Raw genomic sequence first — 16,973 nt, 5'->3', positions numbered from 1 at the left:
ATGGAGGTATCCTGAATCCATCAAAATCCTGAATCCATCAAGATCCAGGCCTGCCTCGGGGCGCATAGAACCCCAGTCTTCGCCTTCAGTACTACATGTACATGTATGCATCGTATGCAACCTCGGGTGTTAAAAACACCATATCCTACATCACAGCAGTTGTATTATCAACAATTGTTAACTGAAATTCTTCCAATTTCATTTGGCTTTTTGCACGTATTATAAAAGAAAAACAACCGCACATTTAATTCACACAGTTAATAAAAGGCACATGTCATATGCACTTTGAAGCATTTTATTCGTTTCAAATAATAACACCACATCAGATAGGCCTACATGTAAGTTCATCCTTTAACCATGTTAACACATGTTGATCTTTGTGTACATAGATGCAAAAGTATACATACTTTGCGTGTTTATGGCGTAAATTGAGGACACACACATGCAACATCATCGATTACCGTAATCGAGGACAGCAACTGAATTGAGGACTCCTCGGTTGGAAAACGTGTACAAAACCATTGAGAGCTGTTGCAAAAAGTTGAAGTACAAACAAAGGAAAAGGGAAGAGGAACAAAAGAAAATCCTCGATTTACACCATAAACAAACGTAGGTAGGCATTATATTCACTGTGTGGACTTCCGAACAAAAGAGGTCCACATCAACCAGGTAGAAGCGACGTTGTGTGGACTTGGGCAAGTCCACACAGTGTTTCCACCTCTCTGGCATGTCTGGAAAACAGGTTTAGAGGCATTTTTGGGTTAGGTTTATCTGTGGCAAAATGAAGAGAAACACTAAAGGGAATCATAGACAAAAAATTGGGTTGAAAGAGTTCTCACAGTTTGAGAAAAATGATTTTTTTTCACTGGTACACGAAAGCAATGGAATGTCCACACTTGGGTGGGTGTACATACATGTATGTACCAGACCAGTATGTTTATGAATCACGTACGTATGACTATGATGAAGTACTTGTTGCATATCATTTATACTAGGCCTAGATATAAAATATGCTGTACACATACAATACATGAATGTATTATGGCATGTGTACACTGTATGGGTGGGCTGTTCCATGTAGCAACACTGCAATCTTCAGCCCCCCTCAACTTGAGTGCATTTTCAGGTCAGGACGCCGTCACGCCGAAGCCAATAATTTATTCCGGGATTGATTTTCCTCTCAGATTGCGGTGCACGCCTCCCGGCCAGTCATTCTGCATGTCGGCATTGATGCTAATCACACCGGAGCTGCTTGCATTATTTCGGGCTCGACTCCCATCACGTTGTGATGAATCCAGCTACACATTAACTGCGGTGTTTGTCGCTCGCACGGGTCGCTCGTTTAGTCAGTGCTGCTGATCGCGGGGCACCATTGGAATGGACACAGTACTTGTGTGAGTATTGGATGCACTTATTTTTTTGTTTGTCCAGATTCAATTTGGTCTTCGTTTAGTTAATTGCACTGAGTGTCTTTAATTAAGTACTTGATTAAAAATTCCAGTCCAGGCCTTGCTGACACAAACTAGAATGTGAAATTTTGGTCGGATACTGCCGGAAATTTCCTCAGAACCATATTCCAGATAACAGGCCTGCCAGCGAAATGCTTTTTCTCCAAATGAGATCGGACAATATCAAAGGAGGGCACTCTCTCTGCATTTTGAGAATAAGTTAGAGAATAAGTTATAACAAGGATTCATAAATACCTAAGACAGTTTACGCATTCCTATTGGTCGAGAGCCCGTCACGTGGCCGGTCTTAAACGGATAGTAAAGACATGGCTAGCTGGTCTTAAACACTTTTCCAGTGTCACAATAAAATGTGGACTCCTAAAAATCCAGTGCCTCTTACCGTTTCATTGGTTGAACGTTCACAATCCTCACGTAGGCATGCGCAACACTACAAGCGAGTCAGAATTTTATACTTTCTAAATTCAAAACGCAACGCCCCAGGTGCGTTCTGCGTGACATCGCGCAGAACATGTTACGCGCGCGTCAATCTCCATAAAAGGGTTGTTTACATCTTACTCGCCAGCTGAACACTCCATTATTTTGCTAGAGGGATGTTTAAAAAAGCATGAAGTGAACTTGTTGAACAAAATCGGGATTTTTTGAATGAATTATTTGATATTTTTTTACGGATAAGGTATTTATGAATGGGAATAAATATGTGCTCGGTCGGTATTTATCACTCTGTTTAATACCGCTTAGAGTCTGGGTGCTGATAATTACCCTCGCCTCCGGCTCGGATAATTATCAGCACCCAGACTCTAAGCGGTATTAAACGAGTGATAAAAACCTCCGGAGCACACATTTATTCCCTTAATAATGGTGTTTAAATCACCGACGATTTGCAGCTGATTTGTGGACTGGTTGGAAGTAGTCCTGACTTCTAATGAGGTGATCCGAGTTCGAATCCCAGTGAGCGTTTTTCACTTCTTCTCATTTTACCTTTTAAATAACTAAAGTGGGGAAGGAACATTTCTCACAAGACGTAAAGCCTATCTTGGGTTTGTCATTGTGTTGTGGAGAACAAGGCATTAGATGCATGTAATGGGCCAATCAGAAGATGTCGTTTGGGGAAAAAAAAATCACGGCCTGCCAACTCTCATGTATTGAGCGTGAGACTCACTCATTTCAGGTTATTAACATGCTCTCATGCCCACATGGGATTTCTCACGCTAAAGCCAAGATAGGCTTTATGTCTTGTGAGAAATATTTTTTGTACGTACATGTACATGTCTTGTCCCTAGCGTGTGGGGTTTCTGGCGAATGAGGAACAATCGCATTGGCTGTTATCGATATCACATTCAGTGGCGCACTCAGGATTTGGTTGGGGGGTGGGCTGAAAATTTGTTTTTTACAAATTTGTTAAAAGTTGTATTTTTTTCAAAAAAAATTGCCCAAAATTTTTGGCCGCAGAAAAAAAAATTGGTTTTTTTTTTTGAGGGGCGGCCTATTTTGACGTTGGTGGCGCCACTTACACACCTATTATACTACTCGAAAATAGGCCACATTCATATCACCAAGGCCAAATCGTGGGACTAAAAAAAAAAAAAAAAATTTACAACCTCTTCGTTGTCAATTTGTCCAAACAAAAATTGACACCCCCCCCCCCCCCCGGGTGCGCCACTGATCACATTGGCAGCAGTAAACATTGCGGCAAAAACAAATGTAGCTTACATTACATGTATTTTGATTCTATGAGCTCAGAATGACTTACTGACTCCAAACTGGAAAATGATGTTTAAATGATGATCTTTCACTAAAAAAAAATGGTCAAAAATTGCCTCAGATCATACTCACAGAGAGTCTAAAATCCCAAATTTTCCGGGGACCTTAAACGGGCCTCGAGCCCCACGCCATTAGGGCTTTGCGCTTAGCGCTCGCAATTACATGTACATCTGATAGAGCTCAATCGCCAAATTCTCACTCTCAGCTCTTACTCAAAGTTGGCAGCCTGTACATGTAGGGTCAGTCAATTTTTTTGTAACTATTCCAAGTTAAAGGGAATGTACATCATTGGCTTTTGCTGTAATTTTCAGAAATGAACTATTTGAGGGGTTAGTATAATACAATGTAGATAAAATATTGTTACACTGACATGTTTGAAGTTTTGTGTTCTAAAATGCTGGAAAAATCAAGAAAAATACAAGTGTTCAAGTAGTCTGGTTCCCTGACTCCACTAAAGATAAAATGGATCAAGGCACTCGTTCATGAACATGTAACCAATTAGCAACCAAAATTTGGACTGGAAAAAATTGATATATTTGGAGCAGTAGTTGAAAAAGCAGTTGGGTTTTTCCAACAATGGTCGGCCGACCACCGTTGGGAATTTATACAAAAATACCACTTTTCTTGAAAATGACTTCACACCAGCGCCATAATTTTACAGGATGCTTTAGACTGTCATTTACCAACATCGTAGTAAGGTTTTTCACATAAATTTGGTAGTTTTTTTTTTTTCGCTGTTTGCAAATGTTGTATATTCCCTTTAAAAGTACATGTAGACAAGGCATTTGACACACTGTACATGTATGTGACTGCTCAAGATTAAAAGACTTTTTTCAATTAAATTTCAACAAGACATGGTATCTTGTCTATTTTCCGGAGCAGTTATCGTGTCTACCTAATATCTCCCTTTGATTTGGTAGTACTGGTTAGCTGAGGCCCGTTTAATTAGCAAATTGATTACCAATTTTCCGTCAGTTACGGTAGGATTTAATTAAAGCATGACCTTATGGGCGTGTTTGATGTTGCACTTTTGCTGGCACTAATTTACATGATCTTTACACGGAAATGTACTGCATGATATGTGAATACGTGCAATGTACTGTGTAAAAAAAAAAATTGTATATTAAATATGTACAATGTATACATGTACATGTATACGTGTACATTGTATGCATGCTGCCTGGAGGTTGTGTGCTATCATCAACTGTAAAAAAAAAAAAGTCTCCAATCCATTTTTTTTGTGTCGATTGTTTCGGGGAAATATTAGAAGTAACAATCATGACGATGAATACTGACACATGAAACCTGATCTGTGAAGCAATCTTTTCTGCTAGAAAAATGAGAATATATTCTAGAGTACCACGAGCGTAGCTTCGCTCGTACCCACCACGCTTAAACAGGGCACTGGGAAGGGCTTATTTCTCAGATGCATGCTGTAATTTCTTCGAGCTCTCATTGGATGGAATTTGTTTGAACAATAATTACACACAGGTTTATGGTGTAAATCAAGGATTTTGTAAGTTGTTCCTCATCATCGATCTTTTGTTAATAACACTCATTTTTTTGCAACAGCTCCCATTGGTTTTGTACACTTTTTCTAATCGAGGTCGTCCTCGATTTGGCTCCTGTCCTCAATTATTCGATGTGTGTCCTCAATTTACACCATAAACATGCGCACACACCTAAACTTGAAACTAGCCACATGGTAATGATTTGATTGACCCTAACAGAACTCAACCCATCAAACTCCAACGGCATGTTTTGTTGGAATCTGTCAGGATGGGTACAGTACCCCTAAACTGACAGTCTTTTACATTGGGTTGGCACACCTCCAGAATCAAAGTCAAAAATACGTGTGTGCAGTTTTCCCATATGGTGTTGGAATTTGCCAGGATGGGTATGGTTCCTAGTAAATCATGCTAGGGAGTTAGGTTCATGAACAACATGGATCAGGACGCTTAAAGATATAGTCCATCATTTGTAATTAGTGCATTTTGTTCGTTTGAAGCAACAAAAGTGTTCAAAATCTAATGAAGGATACTGAACAACTAACCTGATGAAGTTTCAGCTCAGCTTCAGCTGTTTATTCCGAGAAAAACAGCATTATACATGTAGGATCTCAATTTCAAATCAAAAGTTGCTGAATCATGTTTTGAATTGGGCCTGAATTCAGCGTTCGAGACACGTACGTTCTCACTGAGCCGATTGCAGCTATACGCGATGTCGCGCACTGATCCGACGAATTATAGCAACCGCACGTACGTGTGCGTCGTGCCAATGCTTGCGCGCGCTTCGCCGAATAACAAAACGAACTACTAATGTAAATTCTGCTAAGGGCGTCTTAAGACGCACCGTTGGAAAGGCCTTCTTTCATTGATTACTTCAAAATAACAGCTTGCCAGAAAGAATAATTTCACAGAAAGTTTAGTCCCCTTTACTTTCAACCAAGTATGTTTTTCAACAATAATTAGGCCTACGCCAGTTACTTTTCGGATAGCTGCAAATGATGGACTATACACAATGATACATGTAGCTTTAAAAGTCATGAATATGGACAACACTCTATACATGTACATGTACATGTATGTACCGGTACAACCTGGTCAAGTGCCACTCTTAGATGTTGTTTACTTCACCTGGGAAGGCTTTGATGCACGGTTTTTACAACAGCCGTGCGTGCATGTGATTTACAAAATGTAGTGTAGGCCTACACTTTTGGATTTCGGATACGTGTGGAAAGACTCCGTGGCAGACCGGACATGGAGAGACGTGCACACGCATTTAATGCCGTCTTGAATGCGCACGGCCAAGGGTTTATTTTAAAGTGACCATCTCACATCATGGGCGTCGCCAGGATATTTTCTAGAGGGGGGCAAAGCACTTTTTCCCCCCAAGTCCCTACAATTTCCAGTAACCCATTAAATTTCCCCCCACCCATTAAATTAACAACAATATGGCTTAGCGCCTCTTCCTTTTTTTGTTTTCCCCCCCCTTTTTTTGTTGCTTGTTCAGGGGGAGGGGGGGGAGGCAAGCCCCCCCCCCCCTTCCCTCCCCCCCCCCCCTCGTGACGCCCCTGTCACACATGATGAAGAAATGTATGCTCAATTTTCATGAGCTAAGCGAGAATTGGTCACTTGTCTGGTGTGTGATAATTAAAAATTAATTAAACACTTCAGTGCTTCATGTTTCATTTTACATGTGACAAAGCCATGTGTGGAAATGTGTGCAATGTAATTTGCACTGTATGAACAATACTCAAAAACTCTGCTCTAATATTACATTGTATTTTATACATTACAAGGAAAATTCTGTGACTCGGCAATCATACGTGTTGGTACACTTTGTGCACAGTTTATTTCTCAGTGAAACGTGTTATGTTGTATCCCACATGAATTCACAGCATATTTAGCACAAACTGTCTATTTCTTTGGAAAGAAATATTTGAAATATATGGGGGAAAAAAATCTAAATCCTATTTTAGGGTCCACTTTAAATGTAAAAAAAACTTGTAAGCGATCCTGGGAAATAAAATCTAAATCCTACCGGTAATTAGGATCCACTATAAATGTTAAAAGAACAAGGGATCATGTTATTTTTGTTTGGCACAGGTCCAGCTAGTTTTTCAGCCGGGGGGAGGGGGGGGGGGAAAATTAATTTTTTTACTGCAATTTCTGTATATTTTGACATGACATCCAGGCAAACACTTTGCTTGCCTTGCCATTCTGTACGTAAGTTTATTTCATCTACAGTTTGCATTTCAAGAAACAACATGGATTTAAAAAAAACTGTTCTTGCTGTCGTGCGCAACTGACTGCACTGTTTGTGAAGTACAATTGTATACGCACCTGGAAATATACAGTGCCTGCATTGCCCTGAGCAAGGAGATTCAAAGGGTTTTGACAAAACAGAGTTTGGCATTCACTGCAGGTATTCTGCGATGAATTCCGTTGCTTTTGGGCATTGTCACTGTGTGTTTGTCATTGACAGGTGCTTTTGTTTTGATGTGTCAGTGAACTGAACTGCGGAACAAAGCATTTTGTCAGTGTTGCAAAAAAAGATGTGGGGATGTTGTAGTGTGTATAACATGTATAATAGTCGCTTTGAATTTCCTTGGCATGAAACAACTGAGAATAAGTCTGTCCCGGCTTGGGGGATGCCCTTTGCTGGTCACTCCCCAGATACAACGCCAGCACAGGTCATTAACCTTAAATTCCTAGGCATTTTTGGCAATCCTGCAAAATCCTCCACCTGCCTTCCTGTAAAGAGTGCATGCAGCCTCAATCCTGCAAAATCCTCCATTCTTTCTTGAATGTGTTCCTTGGAGGAGTGACCACTGTCTCATCATCCTAAAAAATCCTCTGTCAAAATGTTCAGGCAGAGCCAGTGACATCCTGGAGCAGTGCAGAGGATTTCAAGTATATATGGTATAGGCCCTAATCTAAGCCTAAATTCATGTGCGGCTTCAAACAACACAAGGTCCGGCCCAAGACCGACAGTGCATCCTCCAAACTCATCTACATGTATAGCCTCAATCCTGCAAAATCCTTCATTTTTCAAAGACAATTTTGGAGGATTTAAGTAAGATTTGAGGCTTTGCATGGTGGAGATACTAAATAATGAAAGGTTTGCGGAAACACCATGTGCGAATAATTTCTCAACTAAGAGAATGGTTCTGAAAAGAACCAGAGGTACGGTATACCAGAGTTTATACCTCTGGTTCTTTTCAGAACCATTCTCTTAGTTGAGAAATTATTCGCACATGGTGTTTTCGCAAACCTTTCATTATTTGGAGGATTTGGGAAGATGAGGGTTAATTCTCAGAGTGGAGAGCAGCAAGTGACGCATGAACATTGCAAAACTCTAATCACTTCACCACCCTGTACTCCCGTGGTTTAAAAATTAGAGTAGATAGACCTATAATTCAGTAAGCCATGCATACTGTACATGTCATGCCTGCATTCTTTAAAAATTCACAAGGATTTCAATCGAATTTCAAATTAAACAAAAAAAAAATGCTTCTGCTGCTGCAGTGCCATTTGGACCTCTTTTGACCATGGATGACTGATGTATTAAAAGGCATTAATGAGATGAAAAAAATACATCAATTCCAAAAGAAAGTATTCATGTGGTACCTTAATATGAATCATTAATAAATTTCCTTTTAATTCATGTAGGTTACACAATTAATCACCATACCGGTAGAGTTTAATATTATGGTTTGCCTTTCGCCGACGTACAGTATGAGCTAACGTTATTAATTTGCCTCACTTTCCTTGTAGGATTGTGTCCTAATGAGGTGATGTGCATCGGTACCTGATTGATCAGTGGGGCAAACTTCAAGTTCTCAACCCAGTGCTGAAGACTAAATTTCTTCACATTCTGCAACAGCATGGAGAGGGAAAGCTGGTCACTGCTGATGCGTCCAATCATGTGCATCTAACACACTAACTGTATCCAGGTAAATATTGTGCTGTGTATATTATTAGTTATCCCGCAAGTGCGAGTGGAACACGGAATAATGTAGTGCCTCTTCGGCTTCGTGGTATGTGGGGCACAGACGCACTACATGTACATTTGCCGTGTCTAAAGAAACTTAAACGCGATACAGAACTTATCTTCAAGCAAGCTTGACGCACTAATAAATTTAACAAGCACAAAGTTTTCAGCGGTTATCCTATTACACGTGTCTGTTGTAGGGAATGGAGCTTGCATCTTAGAGTAGCGCAATACGCGGAGTGCGGTACAGACCGTGCCGTACAACGTGGTTGTATGTAGCACGGCTTGTTGCCATGGATCAACCAATCAGGATCGAGGATTTGAGTTTACTTGAAGATAATATTAGTTATCCGACAAGTGCGAGTGGAACACGGATGGTACGTCTGTGTCCCGCATAACACAACCGAAGACTTCATGATATGTGGGACACAGACGCACTACATTTTGTCGTGTTCCACGAGCGTGAGTGGTACAACAAATTTATCTTCAAGCAAACTTGATGCACAGTAAAGATGGAACATGCACGGTGTACACAAACTTATCAGCGGTTATCTTTTTACTCGTGCGTGTTGTACGGAATGGCGTCCTATCCACTGTGAGTAGAACTGCAAACACTGGTAAGCAAGGCATGTCGCTCACATCACCTTGTGTGAAACTGAAAGGCCCTCTAGTAACGGCATAAACCAGCTCAGTAATGGCAGTCGTACTCTTAGATTAGTCTGTCGGAAGCGTGACATTTCAATGAATTAGAATTCTGCATGACAGATACCATGGCACCCTGGCCTGAGGGTGCATCACTAGGAGGTTCATTCTGTCACACAGCAACTGTAGCAGGCATATGTCAAAAGCCTTTCACTGCTCTTACAGACAAGTGTTGACTCTCGAGAGATGCCCAGAAGGTGAATTTACAATCAGACGTCAAGCAGTTTCCCAACCCCCCCCCAAAAAAAACCCTATGTAATTGTCCCCAAAGATGGATGAGTCCCACCCGAGTGATTTTTTTCCACCTTTCACTTGGGAAAAGTTATTCACTTTTGAATGAGACGTCGAATGAAAAGCATTTACCCTCTGTTCAGACAGGCGTGCTAGAGTCGCGCCGATCCGAAGGCAAGATTTGAATTGAGTACTTGAAAGGTTCGACGTCTGAAACAAATAGGAGCGACAAGACGCACCAGATAGCGAAAGATCGATGGTCGGAGTCGTTCAAAACGACTCAGGAGCGACTGGGTTACAGACGTCGCTCTAGTCATGAGCCGAACTCAATGCAAATGTATGTAAATGTATGTAAATAAGTAGTGACCTTCAAAAATAAGGACTGCAGGCGATGTGTTTAACGCACGACGCAGTGCTTATAATTTAAAATTTTTCTTTTTGCGGATTTAATCCTTTCAAACACGAGATTTCGATGTCGTGTTACAGAGCAAAAGCTTACAATAAATGTACGTCCCACTGTCGCCCCAATACAACACAAGATACATTTTTTTAAAGCGGAAAACCGAGACTTCCAGTATCCATGTTGTACAGGCACGGCGCAGTCTTGAAATACAAATTGTTCGTACGTGGCATGACGTGCAAGAGATAACGCGAACGCATGGCGTACGTGCTAGCAGCCTGTCTTATTCGATACGCGCGCACTTCGCGCAGTACGCTCTCAATCATCGTCGATGTGTGGGTTACGTATTACACGGCCAGGCGTTTGCGTAGTGAAGGACCGCGCACGCAGCCCATGCATCGGCGCTGCACAACGCCGGCTTGTTGCCGGCGTTTGTTGTTTGTTGGTTTGTACACAATACTCCAATGTATTAAGTTCGCCTGTCTGAAACCAAAATTCTAATAAGGTCGATCTGGAGTCGCTCCCTATCTATTTGGTTCGGTGCGACTCTGGAACGCCTGTCTGAACCGGGGGTTAGTTATTGAATTACATCTTCAGAAAATTTCAATTATTGTATGCCAGACAATCACCCGGCTCTTGCCGGGCGGGTTCATTTCTGTGCAACATGAAAGCCCTTTATCAGGGGGTTGCAGATGCTAAAAATAAAGTAGTTTACGGAATAAAGTAGTTTACGTGTACATGTATTTTTCATTAAATCAAAACATACAAATTTTGTGAGGAGAAAAAAAAACCTGGCACCATTTTTGAAGAGTACAAGGTAATGTAACTTTAATGCTACATGTAGCTTGCTAACTTTAAGGGAATATACAACATTTGCAAACATCAAAAAACAAAACTACCAAATTATTATTAAAAAGCTTACTGGATTGTTAGTGAATGACAGTTTAAAGCATCCTGTACAATCATGGCAACTAGTGCTCTGTCATTTTCAGGAAAAGTGGTATTTTTGTATCGATTTCTAACGCTGGTCAGCCGACCAGCGTTGGAAAAAAACTGGCTTTTTTTTCAAATACTGCCCCCAATTTACCCTATTTAGTTAGTCTGAATTTGTTTGCAATCGATTACACATCCATGGACGGGTACAAGCATTCTAGACTGGTTGACCTTACAATTCCCCGACGTCTATAAATTTCAACAGTTCAATTTAAGCGGGGTCAGGGAACCCGACTACAAGAAAATTATTGTTTTTTCTTGGTTTTGCCAGCATCTACCGGTACGAACACAAAACTTCAAACAAGTCAGTGTAACAATATTTGCTATAAAATACTAACCCCCAAATCCATCCATTTCTGAAAATTACAGCAAAAGCAAATGTTGTATAATCCCTTTAAAGCAGTTCCCCCGCACATCTGTTACCAGTATGATGAAATGTGCAACAGCGCAAAAACAGATCTTGCCGTAAAAAGGTCATCAAATTCCTTCGATATTTTCATTAAAATGTTGAAGGTAATGGTAAATTGGGCTTGAAAATATGCCTGTCAGGAATCTTTAGTTTAAAAAGGTCATCAAATTCCTTCGATGTTTTCATTAAAATGTTGAAGGTAATTGTAAATTGGGTTTGAAAATATGCGTGTCAGGAATCTTTTAGTTTAAATACATGAAGGATCCAGTTTCATGTGGCCTTTAGAGGTCTACGCCCGAGTCCGACATCTGGATCATCACGTTTCCATGTTTGTCTGTCAGTCGAGCATTTTCAAGCCTCACCGTCTTGCTGTCAACAAGAAGTAATCAGACGATTTAATCAGGTTCTGGCGGATAGAGTGTTAGTAACCCAAGCGATAGAAAGAGTTTGAGCCGAGGCATGCGATACAGAATTATACTCTTGAGACTGCGTACTGTCACGGCAGTTGGCTTGGTACATGTACATTACTTGTACGGGAGAAAAAAAACCAAGAAATGTGGACGTGGCTGTCTTCTCATTTGAGAGTCAACCATCTTGAATTGAAACGAGGCATCTGGGTCTGTAGGATACATTGTTACAAAAAGAGCACCAAATTTTGGGGCGGTTTCGGCCGTATTGAATGCTTTGAGTGGTGTAGTAAAACTAACCTCCCGAGATGATCCATGGACATTATATTTTCCTGAGGCCAAGCCGAGGGAAAATAGAATGCTCCATGGATCACCGAGGGAGGCTAGTTTTACTTCACCACGAGATAAAGCATTCAATATTTGTTTTATAACACTTCGACCACAGATTCTGCTTGGTTTCATATTTTAAATTATTTAAATCTGAACACAGTTAAATAAACTTCAATTTCAATACAAAATTTGTGGAAAATGTATTTCTCTCTTCCAAACTACCCCTTCGCGAAATGTTTGAACCCAACTCTGTGGCGCGCCCTCTTTGGAACAAAACCCGCTACGTGCAACGTGCAACGCGCACACCAGCATGCATTTGCACACAAATACCTCGCCGTGGAAATAGTACTTTGGTTGCTAATGGTATAGTACTTTGGTTGCTACGGGTATAGTACTTTTGGCCGTGCACAGAAAGATAGCAAAAATAGAAAGTATCATGTGACTCGCTCTCGGCCAATCAAGACACAGAATCTGCGGGTGAGGTGGTATAAACTATAATGAGTAATAGGCCGGGCGGTTTCGGGTGCAACAGGGACTAACTCTGAAGCTGTGCGTCGATGTGATCATGTGATTATCTTGGAAGACACACACTGCAATGTTCACTGGCAGTATTATTCTAGCAGCATTTTTCAGCAAATGTAAGTTGCATTCTTCTGCATCCAGCAACTCTATGCGTCCTACGAAATGCCAAAGCCGGGTAATTGCCTAGTTTACATGTCACACTGAACTTGTTTTGAGCTTTTGTTTTTACATTCCCTCGACTGCTGATGATTGCTTTGTCAAACAAAATGCTTTTAGCGATGCAGCCTCGTTGTTTGACTTTGTCTTGTGTAAGCATGTACCTGTGCGTTTCTTGTATGTCAAGTCGAATCTACAAGTCTTCACTCACAAGATAGTATTCAAAAGACTTTATCTCTGAGGAGGAAGTCACATCATACATATAAAGTGTTGTGTACAGCATGCATCTTGGAAAAATCTGTGTGAATTTCACCTCACTCTGTCTGAATCTGTGTTTTGCTTTGTGAACGTGACACAAAGACATATGTAGGCCTACCTGCAGCAGTCTTCGACTATGGACAAAAAATGACAAATCCTGGAGAGATTGAGAAAAAATGACCAGAATGTTTGTACCAATGTACATGTACATTTTCAATGGACCACTTTCGCCTCTTGCTGCCAGGCCCATTTATGCGCATGTGCACATGTATGTACATTTAATTTATTAGTAAAATGGTCCATTGACCAGAGGTACAATGTACATGTATTACAATTACTGTGTGTATTATCTGCTGCAGACTTGTAAAGAATGAGACAGTAAAGCCAATTTTATTTCATATTTTCCATCTACTACAAAAATGTAGGCCTACATGTACAAATGTATATACTTTCAGAGATTCTGTTGATAAAGGCAAAGTTGGAGGCTTACCCCCACAAAAAAATTCCCCCCAAAACAAACAGACAAACAAACAAAAAATCAAGAAAAAAATCTTTCATCTTGTCTTGGATACTATAATACAGTGATCTAGAGTGTTCAATTGTCAACTTAATTTGTATTTAATGCCATCATTATCATTCGAGTACCATCCCGCACACCATTTTATTCACACTTCACAATACAGGACGCAATGCCTCAGAAGTGTGGGGCACGCCTTGCAACAGACTGTTGACATCCTACAGGAAATTAAAGCGTACTGTTCCATCAAAGTTACAGTGTAATTTGTTACACTATGGCACAGTACAACAAAACAACTGTTGGCTTCTGTGAGATGTACATGTATACATACTGTTCACATGCATGGCTGTTTTACAATCTCAGGAAAACATGGTCCTTTGTCTTTGCCTCAGGTGCCATGTGCCTCTGGGGTGTGAAAATCACAGCAGTCAAGATTCTTTTTCTTAATTTAGATGTTAATACAATTTCCATGTTTTGCAGTATTCATTTTACTCTTGACTGAAAACTTCTGCATCTATATAAGCCCTTTTCACATTAGACAAATCTCGGGGTTGACGCAGGGTTGAAAACATGCATCGTTTCACACTTGAAGAATTTCAGCCCTCCGTCAACCCTGCGTCAACCCCGAGATTGATTTCTCCCCGGGTTGAACCCAACCCTGCTCCACGATGTGAAAGTGTGAAACGATGCGGGGTTGAACGCAGTGGTTGAAAAATAAAAAACTCAACCCGGGGCGGCACTGGGTTTGCCCAGGGTTGAGTTCAACCCGGGTTGAGTTCAACCCGGGTTGAGTTCCCACCCGACAGAAACCACCCGATGACCCCCGAGAATGGTGTGTCATTGTCCAAGAGTGGGTCATCCTTTTGTGGAATGTATGCACCCATGCTTCAGAGGAGTGACGCACCAAATATATGGTTTTGCTGCTATTTAGCAACATTTTTGGCCCACCATTTAACAGATTGATGATGATTTAGCAAGATTTTTGGCCCACCATTTAACAGATTGTGAAGCACACACTGAGGAAAAATGATGCACCCTAGAAATTGTTAGACACACCAAATCATGATTTGACGCACCCCTGTGCCACAGCCATGTTGAACATGAGGCACTCTTGACGCACCACACCAGTGGGGGGGGGGGGGGGGGGGGGTTTCCATCTTACAATCGATCGAGGTGCATTACCGGTAGATTAACACTGACTAATGTAATCGAGTCCATCAAAGTGCTGTCTACATGTAGATGAGCTTTTAAGTGGAATTGCCCCCAAATAAATTTCTCTGGATCGTAATCTCTCAAATGTGCCGGAATTTTTGAAAGTTCACTGCTGTTTAAATGTCAGATGTTACACTGAATCTGGGGAATCCCAGTGGGACGCAAACAATAAAGACTCCAGGAACATCCGCCTAGTGTGGCTACATGTACCGGTAGATCCTCCAGCAAGCTACATTCAGTCCTACATACATGTACATGTACAATCTACACGTGCAGCAGCTCTAGGTTGATCCAGTAAATCTCGCCGGAATACAAGAAATCCGCTCCTAAAAAATTGGTGAATGCAGTTACACATTGAGTGATTTGATTTGCAAATGGCAAGAGCCGGGCTTGGTATTTTGGTCGGATTGAACAGGTCCTAGTTTGAGGCTTAAAAGATTTGCCCATCCGATGACAGCACTCACGAGCTTGCAGATAGGGTTACTAGACGATCAACATGTTTACTACAAACTGGCGCTGCGATATATGTGGCCACCACAAAGATACAAATGTCTTAAAGTTCAACGAAGCATCTGTGATCATATTTCTGTTGGCCTGGGAACGTTTTTGAATTTTGCTTTGTTTCATCAGAAATGATTTTCTTAGGGAGAGTGTATCCCTCAACCTAAATGTATAGCAAAATCCATGGTTTTGATTTTCATGTAACATTTAAGTCTTGTCTCCCTCAAACTACATCAGTGGTTTCGATTTTGAGATCAAATTTATGTCTTGAATTCTGTAAGTTTCTGCTAGTTAACAGGTACATGTTTAACAGGAGATGGTGATCAATAATATTGATATACATCATATACATGTACGTGTACTTGCTAAATATTTTGGTTGGTGGCGTTGATTTCTGCACGACTGATCTAATGCATGCGCTATGGGCACGTGCGGATGGCAAATAGTGATGGATGAATGTCTGCTGCCTCAGCTAATAATGATGGATGGCGCTATTATTGAGATGGAAGGACTTTGTCCGTATTGATTTCTAACTACAAACATTCTGTAGCATATGCCTTGGGGAAGCAAGACATTGCAAACATGTACACGTATTGGACGCGTTCCTGTTGTGAATACCGAACATATGTACACGTACATGTACATGTATAGTGGGAAATTATTCATCCAAAATTTCCTCATAACTACCGTATAATCATTATTGATTATCCCTATTCCTTTGGAAACCACAATTTTCCGGAGTTAAGGCTTCGTCTGATCAAAAGCATTTCTGAAATAAGGCAAATTGTTTTTCTTCTCAAATTCATAGATTTTGCATGAAACATACAGTCTTGTTTTACTATACTCTGGAGGACAATGCTTTATGTTTCCCTTTGTCCCTGTAATATAACACTCTCCTATAGACTAAGCACACAAACTTACTATAGAGGACCGTCTCCAGCAAAAGACACAACTTCCGAGGACTGAAAGGATCTGTTGTTCTCCCTTTGTGTGTCGGTTCTCGGGGGTTATGTAGAACATGTATACATTTAAGTACAATGCTACAAGTGTTTAGCTTGGTGTTATTAAATTTTAAGTAAAAATGAAGTTCATTATCATTAAGGTACATGTGTGCATTTAATGTACATGTATGATGTGGTACATCATGTGTACCACACCCACATGTCCATGTTCACTTCAATGTGTGTACATGTATACATGTACCGTACATTGTATGACTGTCTACATACACTGTACATTTGTACAGGACTCATGAATGTTGTTGGGCTGATGGAATTCAGTGCAAATGAGTGGTTCGAATCCCACCTCAGCTAGCTTGTGAATATCTTTTTGCATGCTGTAACTGCACTTATGGTAAAGGGCTAGATACCAAATCTCTCCAATGCAAAATACCATTATGGAAAATATTGAAAAAAATTGTTTGGGGTGCCCATGCACGCTCTCTGTTACATCTCACCATAAATCAGATGTCTGGGTTATGATATACTTCCATTTTTTGTTAGTATAACCTACTGGATCATTTATGCCTCGACTAGAATTATAATAGCGCTTCGGTGATGTGACCATAATTCACAAATCCAGCGGAATTAGGAAGACAGTTTTTTTTTTA

General features: G+C 40.7%; 1 protein-coding gene across 3 annotated transcripts in view; it reads left to right on the top strand.

Moving 5' to 3' along the window:
• Positions 1-16,973, top strand: part of LOC119744824 (ankyrin repeat domain-containing protein 49-like) — a 36,857-nt gene that overhangs the window by 2,079 nt on the left and 17,805 nt on the right. For all 3 annotated transcript variants that reach the window (XM_038220979.1, XM_038220980.1, XM_038220981.1), the window contains exons 2-3: positions 1,185-1,394; positions 8,510-8,688. The gene's annotated coding sequence lies outside the window, so the exon portion shown is untranslated. The remainder of the gene's footprint in view (positions 1-1,184; positions 1,395-8,509; positions 8,689-16,973) is intronic.

The sequence above is a fragment of the Patiria miniata genome, unplaced genomic scaffold (assembly GCF_015706575.1).
Source record: "Patiria miniata isolate m_02_andy unplaced genomic scaffold, ASM1570657v1 HiC_scaffold_7, whole genome shotgun sequence".
Classification (NCBI taxonomy): Eukaryota; Metazoa; Echinodermata; class Asteroidea; order Valvatida; family Asterinidae; genus Patiria; species Patiria miniata.
The sequence above is the reverse complement of the archived record's forward strand: the minus strand, read 5'-3'. Positions and strand labels throughout refer to the sequence as shown.